At 35.2% G+C, this 13,256-nt stretch overlaps 1 pseudogene; it reads left to right on the top strand.

The window, feature by feature from the left end:
• The first annotated feature begins 8,063 nt into the window (after nucleotides 1–8,063).
• The window catches only part of LOC123611303, a 61,609-nt pseudogene continuing 56,416 nt past the window's right edge, over nucleotides 8,064–13,256 (top strand).

Genomic DNA, 13,256 nt, shown 5'->3' with positions numbered 1-13,256 from the left:
AAGTGAAAGGGATGGGAAAAGATATTCCATGCAAATGGAAGCAAAAAAAAAAAAAAGCAAAAACAAAAACTGGGATAGCAATACTTATATCAGACAAAATAGACGAAACAAACACTGTAACAAGAGACAAAGGACATTACATAATGATAAAGGGAATGATCTAACAAGAGGTTATAACAATTGTAAATATCTATGCACCCAACATAGAATCACCAAAATATATAAAGCAAATATTAACGGACATAAAGGGAGAAATGATAATAATACAATAATAGTAGGGGACTTTAACACCTTACTTGCATCAATGGATAGATCATCTAGACAAAGAAATCAATAAGGAAAGAGTGGCTTTGAATAACATATTAGACCAGATGAAGTCAATAAATAATACTGAACATTCCAACCAAACAGCAGAATACATATTCTTTTCAAGGCACATGAAACATTTTCCAGGCTAGATCACATATTAGGCTACGAAACAAGTCTCAATAAATTGAAGAAGGTTGAAATCATATCAAGCAGCTTTTCCAACCACAACAGCTTGAAACCAGAAATCAATTACAAGAAAAAAAAAAAAAAAAAAAACAACTAGAAGGAATATAAATGCATGGAGTCTAAACAGCATACTACTCAACAACCAATGGGCCAAAAGAAACCAAAGAAATAAAAAAAAAAAAATACTTGGAGATAAATGAAAATGGAAACAACAGGTCACTATCTTTGGGACTCAGTGAAAGCAATTTTAAGAGGGAAGTTTATAGTAATTCAGACCTACCTCAAGAAACAAACAAACAAACAAATCTCAAATAAGCAATCTAACCTTACACATAACGGATCTGGAAAAAGAAATCACAACAAAGCCCAAAGTTGGTAGAAGGAAGGAAACAACAAAGATCAAAATGGGAATAAATAAAATAGAGACGAAACAACAATAGAAAAGATCAATGAAACTAAGAGCTTGTTCTTTGAAAAGATAAATGAATAGATAATACTTTAGCCAGACTTATCAAGAAGAAAAAAGCAAGGACTCAAATAAATAAAATAAAAAATGAAAGAAGTTACAAGTGCCACCACAACAATACAAAGAAAGGATTATTAGACTACTATGAAAAATTATATGCCAACAAATTGGAATATAAATTGATATGCCAAGAATTGATAAATTCTTGGAAACATACAATCTTCTGAGACTGAATCCAGAAGTAATAGATAATCTGAACTAATAGGAATGAAATTGAATCAGTAAAACAAACAAATAAACAAACAAAACAAAACTCCCAACAAAAAATCTAGGACCATATGGCTTCACAAGTGAATTCTACCAAACATTTAAACAAATGTCTTTAATGTTTATTTTTGAGAGAGAGAGACAGAGCACAAGTGGGGGAGGGACAGAGAGAAAGAGAGAGACAGACAGAATCCAAAGCAGACTCCAGGCCTTGAGCTGCCAGTCCAGAGCCTGACGTGGAGCTCAAACTCGTGAACTGTGAGATCATGACCTGAGCCAAAGTCATATGCTTAACTGACTGAGCCACCCAGCGCCCTCTACCAAACATTTAAAGAAGAGTTAATATCTATCCTTCTCAAACTATTCCAAAAAAAGTAGAAAAGGAAGGAATGCTTATAAATTCATTCTATAAGCCCACCATTACCCTGATACCAAAACCAGACAAAGACACTACCAAAAAAAAAAAAAAATCTATCTATATATATATATACACATACATACATATATGTATACATGTATATATATATATATATGTCCCTGATGGACAGAGATGCAAAAATCTTCAACAAAATATTGGCAACTGAATTCAACAATATATTAAGAGGATCATTCACCACAATCAAGTGGGATTTATTCCAAGGATGCAAGGATGGTTCAATATCCACAAATCATGTGATACACCACATTAGCAAAATGAAGGATAAAAAAGCCATACAGTCTTAATAGATGCAGAAAAACCATTTAAGAAAATTCAATATTATTCATGGTAAAAAGCTCTCCACAAAGTAGGTATACATACCTTAATATAATAAAGGCCATATATGACAAACCCACAGCTAACATCATACTTAATGGTGAAAATCTGAAAGCTTTTCCTCTAAGATCAAGAGAAGGATGTCCACTCTCACCACTTTCATTCAACATAGTACTGCAAGTCCTAGCTACAGCAATCAAACAATAAAAAGAATTAAATCATCCAAATGGTAAGGAAGAAGTAAAACTCACTATTAGCAGATGATATGAAACCCAAAGTCTCCACCAAAAATAATATTAGAATAGTAAATGAATTCAGTAAAGTTGTAGGATACAAAATTAATATACAGAAATCTGTTGCATTTCTATGCACTAATTACAAAGTAGCAGAGAGAGAAATTAAGAAACTAATCTAATTTACAATTGTATCAAAAAGAATAAATACCTAGTAATAAATTTAACCAAGAAAGTGAAAGACCTGTATTCTGAAAAGTGTAAGACAGGGATTTAAAAAAATTGAATATGATACAAGTAAATGGAAATATATGTATCATATTAGAAGAATTAATATTGTTAAAATGTCCATAGTACCCAAAGCAATCTACAAATTCTATTCTATTCTATTCTATTCTATTCTATTCTATTCTATTCTATTCTATTCCTAGAAAGAGTGCAAGCAGGGGAGAGGTGCAGAGAGAGAAAAAGAGAATCCTAAGCAGACTCCATGCTCAGCATGGAGCCCAACATGGGGCTAAGTACCATGACCCTGGGATCATGACCTGAACTGAAATTAAGAGTTGGATGCTCAACCAACTGAGCCACCCATATGCCCCAGCAATCTACAAATTCAGTGCAATCCCTATCAAAATACCAACAGTATTTTATACAGAACTAGAACAAATAATCCTAAAAATTTGTATGTAACCACAAAAGACCCCAAATGGCCAAAACAAGAAGAAAGCTGGAAGTATCACAATTCTAGATTTCAAAGTATACTGCAAATATATAGAAATCACAACAGTATGGTACTGGCACAAAAATAGACACATGGATCAATGGAACAGAATAGAGAGCCCAGAAATAAATCCATGCTTATAGCATCAATTAATCTATAACAAAGGAGCAAGAATATACAATGAGAAAAAGATAATCTTTCCAAAAAATGGTGTTGGGAAAACTGGACAGCTGCATGCAATATGAAACTGGACCATTTTCTTACACCATACACAAAAATAAACTCAAGTGAATTAAAGACCTAAATGTAAGACCTGAAATGATAACACTCCTAAATGAGAACGTAGAGAGTAAACACTTGGACATTGGTGTTCACAGTATTTTTCTTGACATGTCTTCTCAGGCAAGGGAAACAAAAGCAAAAATAAACATTGTGATTACATCAAACTCAAGAGCTTTTGCACAATCAAGGAAAGCATCAAAAAAAGGAAAAGGCTACCTACTGAATGAGAGAAGAATTCTGATAAGGGGTTAATATCTAAAATATATAAAGAAATCATAAAATTCAACACACACAAAAACCTGCCACAAATAATCCAATTAGAAAATGGGCAGAAGACCTGAACAGATTTTTTTTTCTAAAAACATACAGATGGCAAACATACATGAAAAGATGTTCAACATCACTTATCATCAGGAAAATGCAAATCAAAACGACAGTGAGATACTACCTTACACCTGTCAGAGCGACTAGTATCAAAACGACAAGAAATAACAAGTGTTGATGAGACTGGAGAAAAAGGAACTGTCTTGCACTGTTGGTGTGATGCAAATTGGTGCAGCCACTGTGGAAAATATGGAGTTTCCTCAAAAAAATTAAAAAGAGAAGTACCATACAACCCAGTTATTCTATTTCTGGGTATTTACCAAGGAAAACAAAAACACTAAGTTGAAAAGATGTGTGCATCCCTATGTTTATTGCAGCATGATTGATCGTACCCAAGATTTGGAAGGAACTTAACTGTCCATCAATAGATAAATGGATAAAAGAAGAAGTGCTGTATATACAGAATGGAACATTACTCAGCCATTAAAGGAATGAAATCTTGCCATTTGCAACAACGTAGATGGATCTAGAATGTGTTATGCTAAGTGAAATAGGTCAGACAAAGACGGAGACAAATACTGGATGATTTCCCTCATACATGGAATCTAAAAAATTAAACCAAAAGCAGAAACAGATCCATGAGTACAGAGAACAAACTCATAGTTGCCAGAAGGGAGGGGGCAGGGAGCATGCGCAAAATAGTTGAAGGGGATTAGGAGGTACAAACTTCCAGTTATAAAATAAGTCATGGGATGAAAAATACAGCAGTATATAGTCAGTAATACTGTAATAATGTTGTATGGTGACAGATAGTAATTACACTTTTCATGGTGAGCATTTTGTAATGTATGTAATTGTCAAATCACTATGTTGGATGCCTGAAAATAATGTAATTGTAATACCACATATCAGTTATACCTCAATTAAAAACAAAGAAGCTGGTCATCCAAATGACTTGTTTAAACAAATTTTTTAAAGGGGAGAAGAGATTAGGTTACAGACACACATACTCTTGGTGCCTCTCCATTCAATATGGCACCTTCAGGCACATAACTAACCTACATAACATGTACCTGGGTCCAGGTCATTGGGATCCAATCATGAGATGGTCCAGGTCCTGGCCCTGATGACATCCTATTGATGTTGAGTGCCATCACAATACGGCTGGTCCTGCTCTGCCCCTTTCCATCTGCACTCCACTGGAGCAGTCACTGTCAGTGATCAAGAAAATCCTCTGCCACACAGATATCACAGTTACCTGTTTCTGACCACAGAAAGCATTTGGTGCTCTGGCACTGGAAGGTGCTATGGCACACTCTACATGTCACTGCCATTTATTTATACCCACTGCTTGCAGACACACCAGCAGAGATTCTAGAACAAAGCATCACTAGGAAAATACCTTTGAAACAAGATTAATCACTGAAGAGGTTTAAAGCCAACACCAGATCAAGGCCAGGGTTTGGTTCTCTTTGAAGGATCTGCTATCTGTCTTTTTTGGGCTTAATAGGAGAAGAGAAGGCCTTTGGAAGCAAGATCTTTTTATTTGATGCCTTATTGGTTTCCTGCATAGTCAATTCCATTTTGTACTTTTATAAAAGTTTGTAAAACATTTTTTAAAAATGTTTATTTATTTATTTTGAGAGAGAGAGCATGTGAGCAGTGCAGGGGCAGAGAGAGAGGAAGACAGAGAATTTCAAGCATGCTCTGTGTTATCAGCCCAGAGCCCGACACAGGACTCAATGTGGGGCTTGAACTCATGAACATGAATTCATGACCTGAGCCAAATTTAATAATAATTATATATATATGTATACACACACACACACATCTAATTTATATATGCATATATTGTGTGTGTGTGTGTGTGTATATATATATATATATATATATATATATATATATAGTTTCAAAATTATATATATTTCCAATGTGAGTATCATTTCTTAATTTTTTACTCAACAGCATCTCCTTCAGTCTGCACTAGCGTGAAATTTCTTGGCTGGCTCCTTTTCTCTGCCAGAGGTGAAGCCAAGTGGAAAAAACAGTCAACATTTTCCATCTCTTTGGCCCAGATGACCAGGATTGGGCATTTTGCTCAGCTCTGCATAACAAGCTACACAATGTACATATAAAAAATAAAATTGAATGAAGTAAGAGTAGGGACATATAAAACACTGCCTTTCCTTTTATTTGATGTAGCTATCAAGCTATTCTCTAAATATCTGTCATTGTGGTAAAAAGCACACATTATTGCATAGGCATTGTGTTATATTTCTGGTCATATATGTACATTTAACTTCATACACACAAAAGGTAATAGTTATAAAATACAACATCATATAAAATGTATTCTTAAAATGTGTTCTAGTAACATAGGCTCTATGTTTTATGCAAGCTACATTTCATGTTTAAAATCTTTCTTGTTTTAGCACTGACTAGTATATAATTTATTTATTCTAATTTAGTAAGGGGTTTCAGAATAGCATGTTTAAATAATGGTCAAATTTTACCATAGGTCAATTCTGATCTAGTATTTTGTCCCTCTTATTAAGGTCAGCAAAGATAGAATTCTATACATCTTAATCATATCTCCTATGACTAATTCAGCCCATAGGATTATAACCATGAATATTTTATATGTAACTTCCAGTAATAGTGCTCATTCTATCAATCAATATCAAATTAACCCCAAGATTACTGAAAATCTGGAATAAAATATAAAATATTGAATCATTCATTTTTAATAACATAGGTTATAAATGTGTATTGCTCTGGAGAAATGACTCTTGATTTTGTAATGCAATATTTATGAGAGAGTTTGGAACAGTGGAGAAAGTTCTGCCTTCTTTCCTCCATGTTGGAAGATCTGCTCCGTGGGAACAACTCGCTGCCATCGTGCATAGGATGTTGTTCCACCTGTGTTTTGTATTCCTGAAGCCGCCCAGTGCCAATTCAACTTGAAGAATTTCTATTTAATGTAGTCTAACACTTCAATTTAAAGGTTTTTCTTTAATGTTTATTTATTTTTTAGAGAGAGAGACAGAGCACGAGCAGGGGAGGGGCAGAGACAGGGAGGCCCAGAATCTGAAGCAGGCTCCAGGCTTTGAGCTGTCAGCACAGAGCCTGACACGGGGCTCGAACTCACAGACTGTGAGATTATGACCTGAGCCCAAGTCAGGCGCTTAACTGACTGAGCCACCCAGCCACCCCTCTAACACTTCAATTTAATAAACATTTAATGAGCAAAGCAGAATGCTAGGTTGTATTAATAAGGTGTCCCTTAGTTGTAAGGAAAGACAACTCAGGTTTATTTGTGTGAAGTCTCATAGAGCCTATGTTAGCAGGACAGGCTGGCCTCACTGGAACAACAAAGCTGCTAGACATCTCTTTCCCTTCCTTTGACTTACAACACCCCTTTCCTTTCTGTCTTCTGTTTCCTTTTCTTTTTTTTTTTTTTTCATAGCATGGCATTTTATCCCTGCCATATTTTTGCTTCTTTCTGCCTTTTGTCAGCTTCCTTTCTGTTCTCTGACCTGCTTATACATGACCCATCAGAGCTACCCCCAAATAATACTTTCTATAATAAATATATATGTATATATATACATATATATGTATATATATACATATATATATGTATATGTATATGTATATGTATATGTATATGTATATGTATATATAAAACAGTTTCTAGAAATAGTTATTTTTGCTTTTGTTTCCCTTGCCTGAGGAGGCATACCTAGAAAAACGTTCCTATGGGTGATGTCAGACACATTTCTGCCTATATTTTATTCTAGGAATTTTATGGTTTTAGGTCTTACATTTAGGTCTTTAATCTATCTTGATTATAGTATAAGAAAATGGTGCAGTTTCTTTTTCTTTTTTTTTTTTTTTTTCACATGTATTCATCCAATTTTCCCAGTGATGCAGGCAGGCCGGGTCTGAGGACCATGGTGGGTGCTGGGTTCCCGTGGGACCAGCCTAGAGGGTCCTTGGCTTCATGCAGGATGGAAATCAAATGTGAGCCAGCAGGAAATGAAAGCAGAGTTTATTGAAGATATGAGTCTTGTCTTTGCTTGGGGCCTAGGGGGTTTTTATGTGGTCTGGGGCACATGTCCTCTCAGGAATCCAGGAATTAGTTGGAACAAAGCTGAGGATCCAGGTGATAATTGCTTAGAGTCAAGGAATATCAAGATAACTATATATCAAGATATCTAAGACCTGGAGATCTGGAATATGCATGTGAAAGCTTCTTGTGGTCATTCTCACCTGGTCCTTCTTAGATGTTATCTATTCTAGAGAAGTCATTGACTCCTTATCTCTTACGAGGAGGACCTATGCTATTTGCATTACAAGGCGTGTGTAGAGTGGGGTGGGGTGCAGGTCCTGGCAAGAATAGAAGCCAGAAAAGAAGCAAAGGGGGAAAAAACAGCTTTTTCTCTCTTTGGGTTCCTTCGGTTTCCCTGTCTCACCAGCACTGTTTGTTGAAGAGACTGTGTCTTCCCCATTGTATAGGTAGCTTTCTGTCAGCCCCTGAGGACTGCCAGCTCACAGGCCAGTGGTCAGGATGGATTCCACTGCATGGTCCCAGCCTGATGCAATGAGGTGGCTTGGCTGGTGTCTCAGTAGGGGACAAGGAGCAGCGCCATTAGTGATGATAGCCTTGGTGTGAGGAAAAGAGGTGCTGCACAGCCACCTGCAAGAGGCAGACAAATCTTAAATCCCGGATTAAAATGCTGACAAGGTAAGAGATCTCCTGAGACACAGATTAGAGAGCTCCATAAAATAAGCAGGCCCCTGTTTTCTGGAAGACAGTAAAAACAGACAAATTGTCTTGGGGGATGCTGGGGAAAGATTATGATATAGGGAAAGAAAGGCTTACAAAGCTGAAAGGCATCTTGTACAAATGTTGTCTCCTAGGATGATCAATCTGTGGCCATCAGCCCAACACTCAGTCATGTAATATGTGAACACTTAAATGCACAACAGTACAGGCACCAAAGGGCTTACAGAGCCAGGGGTGCACACAGGGCTAGTATTTTTGAGGACCTATTGTTTTCAAGGTACATTGCTGGAGGTTTTGCAAATACTATTTAATTTAATTTAACTTAATTTTTAGTTCTAGACTTGTGTTTAGTTCTAGACTTCTCTGTCCAATTTCCTTGCTTACTTTGTGCCATACTCTAGAATTCATTACTTTTCCCTATACACACAAGAGTTAGAGGGAACTACTTCCCTCCGGAAGTCAATAGTTGAGATGAGGAACTTGCCTTGTCCCCACATGCTCTGAATTTCCCATAGCCCAGGCTTCTGACTCATACTTCATACCCTCAGTGCCTCTTACTCCTGTCAGCTCTGGGCTCTGAGGCTCTCAGTGAGCTCTTCCTGTTTCTCCTCAAGCAGCTGCTTCCTTCAACCAGAGCACGCAATCTATTTCCCAAAGCTTCACCTTTTAAACCTCCCCTTCCCATGCGTGGGATGAGCTGTATCAAAAAGACATTAGTTTTGGGGCACCTGGGTGGCTCAGTCGGTTAAGCGTCCGACTTCAGCTTAAGTCACGATCTCGCGGTCCGTGAGTTCAAGCCCCGCATCGGGCTCTGTGCTGACTGCTCAGAGCCTGGAGCCTGTTTCAGATTCTGTGTCTCCCTCTCTCTCTGCCCCTCCCCCGTTCATGCTCTGTCTCTCTCTGTCTCAAAAATAAATAAACGTTAAAAAAAAAGACATTAGTTTTTATAGAATTTTGGAAAACAAAGTACAGAGAAAATAACATATTGCATTATTTATTCTCTTAGAGCTCACTGCTTTGTATGTTTGTTTATGCAAATAAGGAAAATGTTTGCATCATCCTCTCCATACTAATAGATTCCAGTTTATGAAGTAGAAAGTCATTTGAGATTAGAAACAGGTAAAACATGTACACAGAAAGTTAGGAAATGGAAGGATGAAAATCTTTTAAATTTAAAAATAATTGTCAGGGCACCTGGGTGACTCAGTTGGTTAAACATACGACTGTTGATTTTGGCTCAGGTCATGATCCCTGGGCCATTGTATCAGGCCCTGAGTTCTGGCTCCGTGCTAAGCACAGAGCCTGCTTAAGATCCTCTCTTTCCCTCCCTCTGCCTGTCCTTTGCTCATGTGCGTATGCATATGCACATGCTCTCTCTCTCAAAAAAATTTTTTTAATATAAAAAGAAAAAGAAAAATAGTTGTAGGGTGCTTGGCTGGCTCGTTCAAAAAGAGTGCGACTCTTGATCCACATTGGGTGTAGAGATTACATAAAATAAATAAATAAAATTTTTATATGTTCACTTTTTAAATTATTATTTTTAAAGGTTTTTATTTACTTAAGTAATCTCTACACCCAGTGTGGGCTCGAACTCATGACGCTGAGATCAAGAGTCACACGCTCTTCTGACTGAGCCAGCCAGGTGCCCCCAAATCTTCACTTTTAAAAAAATAAAATAAATGGTTGTGAAGTAATTGAGGGTTAAGTTTTTGCTGTTTTGAAGCTTTGATCTAATGGCACTATTTGGATTTATGAATAAATGTTTTTTTAAGTAATCTGAGTATAAAGTGCAAATGTGGATTTTTTTTTTTTTTTTTTTTTTTTTTACTTGTGCAGGATTCTCTCCAGCTAGTCTCCCAATTTCCTGGATGTGATTGAATGCCATAAAAACAATCAAACCAGTTTTGTGTTTTTTTTTAACTTTTATTCAGTTTTGAGAGACAGAGAGAGACAGAGCATGAACAGGGGAGGGGCAGAGAGAAAGGGAGACACAGAATCTGAAGCAGACTCCAAGCTGTCAGCTCAAAGCCTGACATGGAGTTTGAGCCCACGAAAGGTGAGATCATGACCTGAGCCCGAGTCAGATGCCCAACCAACTGAGACACCCAGGCGCCCCAATCAAAACAGTTTTTAACCTACCTGAAGCATTTTCTGTCTTCTAGGTTTAGCTAATTCTAAATGTTGTATCTTGAATACAGTGAATTCTGTTGCATAAGAAATTCATTATAACAGTTTAGATCGTTTTAGCAATTCATCTTTTTAATGAAAAGTATGTGCAATCGCATACAATTATATTAGAAATATTTTCCACATATCTAGATATATTTTAGTCTTTTTTTTTTTTTTTAAAGTAAGCTCTACACCCAACAAGGGGCTTAAACTCATGAACCTGAGGTCAAGAGTCACATGCTTTACCTACTGAGCCAGCAAGGCACCCCTAGATATTTTATATCAGACTATTGTCTCAATCTGGAATGCCCTTCCACTCATTATATAAATTCTTTATAAATTAAAAATACACACACACACACTACATAAGTACATTCTTATTATAAAAATGGAAATAGTATAGGGCTATATATATAAAATATCTTTTCACCATTAATGTTAAAAATTCTTTATGTGTAGAGCATTGACATGCCAACTGAAAAGCTAAGTTTCCCAGGTTTCCTTACAGCTGTGTAGTCACAAGACACAGTTCTGCCAATGAGATAGAAGTTTACTGGGAAAGACTTTTGGGAAAGCTGTTTTTTCTCTGAGAAAGAGATAAACACATGTGGAACACATTTATTTTTTTTATCTTCTTCATGACTAGAATTTGGAGATAATTTGGAAGTGAGTGCAACAACAATCTTGTGACTGTTAGTAGGGGAGGCGTACCTGAGAGATGGTGGGATCAAAACTAAGAAGAGCCTAGGGCCTGGATTTATGTGATCATAAATGTTTATGTTAATGTTCCTGTTCTAGGCAGCTACATATTATATACTTCCAGCCTCACATACCAGACCCATCTAGAGATAGTGTGTAGTTTTTGAGACCTATCTATATTCATACCACATTAAATTTTTATCCAAGGTTTTTTTTCCCCCAAATTGGATTATATTATATATATAATATATATATATATTACTCTGAATCTCCTTTATCGTATAATATATACAATATATTATATATTATATAATATATAATTGTTATATATTATATATTAATTATAAATTAATATTATATATTATAAATATTAAATTATTAAATATTTAATTATTAATGTACTCAATAATTATTAAATTATTGATTGTTAAATTATTATTAATTATTAAATATTAAGCTATTAAATGTTATAAATTAATATTATATATTAATTATAAATGTTATATATTATATGTATATGTATGTATGTATATGTATGTATATATATATTATATATATTCTATTGTGCATATGTATATATATTATATATATATATAATTCAATATATATATATAATATATATATATATATTATATATATATATAATTCAATATATATATATATAATATATATATATATATATTACTCTGAATCTCCTTTATTGACTTAACAATATGGTCTAGATATCTTTCCATGGTCAGTACAAGAGGAGTTATTCTTTTTCAAAAATTATTTTAAACAAAAGACATTTTTTTCTTTTAAAAGTGACACTTGCTTATTCAAGCTATACAGAAAAATTTCAAGTAAAAAGCAGCAAATGTCCCTAAATCCCACTATTTTTAAATAACCAGTATTATTGTTGGTGAGCATGATTCCTATCAGCTCTCCCCAAAAATACTGGGAATTGTTCTCTTACACTACCACCTCCATGTACATGTGTATACACACTGACATGCATGCACACACATACAAATACACACAAATATAGACATGAATATACATACACACAAATACACATAGGAACATGCATGCAAACACAAAACAACACAAAATGACACAAACACATGTAAATATACACACCTGCTCACATGGGAGAGTGAGAGAGAGAAACTTACAAAATCAGAACCTATCAAAAAGTGCTTAATTTTAATTGACTTAAACTGAAAAACTACTAGAATACCTTTAGAAGTTATGACTAGGGCACCTGGGTGGCTCAGTCGGTTAAGTGTCCGACTTTGGCTCAGGTCATGATCTCGCGTTTCATGGGTTCAGGCCCCTTGTTGGGCTCTGTGCTGACAGCTCCGAGCCTGGAGCCTGCTTTGGATTCTGTGTCTCCCCCTCTCTCAGCCCCTCCCCTGCTTTTGCTCTCTCTCTGTCTCTCAAAAAATGAATAAATGTTAAAAAAAAAAATTTAAGAGTTATGACTAAAATTGTTATAGAATACCAGAGAGCGATACCCAAAATTCAAACCAGATATCATTTTTAATGCCCATAAAAGTTATAGAATTAATAGCAGAAATAGTTGAAGCCAGAACGTCATATTAATATCTTCTTTTGCTAAAGAATCTGTATATTTAGCATTATAAATTATAATATTTAACAGATTTATTAGATTAACAATGTAGCCTTGTGATTCCAATTTAAAATGTAGAATTGAGTAATTGATTTAAATTTATTAATTTAAGTAGAAATTTTACTGTGTATATAATAGTATTAGAACATTTAGTGGACCTTAAGTTTCACCATATTTTTAAGTTTAACTGATTTAGTTCATAAGAATGATTTAACTATTTGAGAAGGTTTGTATTACAGACAATCGAAGGACTTAATATAAAGGCAACATATTAAATTTATAAACCCTGTTTAAAACATTTCAAATAAATTCAGATTCTGTGTCTCCCTCTCTCTATGCCCCTCCCCCGCTCTCACTGGGTCTCTGTCTCTCTCAAAAATAAATAAAGATTAAAAAAAAATCTTTAAAAAAAAGGGGCACCTGAGTGGCTCTGTCGGTTAAGCGT

Source organism: Leopardus geoffroyi, chromosome C2 (assembly GCF_018350155.1).
Source record: "Leopardus geoffroyi isolate Oge1 chromosome C2, O.geoffroyi_Oge1_pat1.0, whole genome shotgun sequence".
Classification (NCBI taxonomy): domain Eukaryota; kingdom Metazoa; phylum Chordata; class Mammalia; order Carnivora; family Felidae; genus Leopardus; species Leopardus geoffroyi.
The sequence above is the reverse complement of the archived record's forward strand: the minus strand, read 5'-3'. Positions and strand labels throughout refer to the sequence as shown.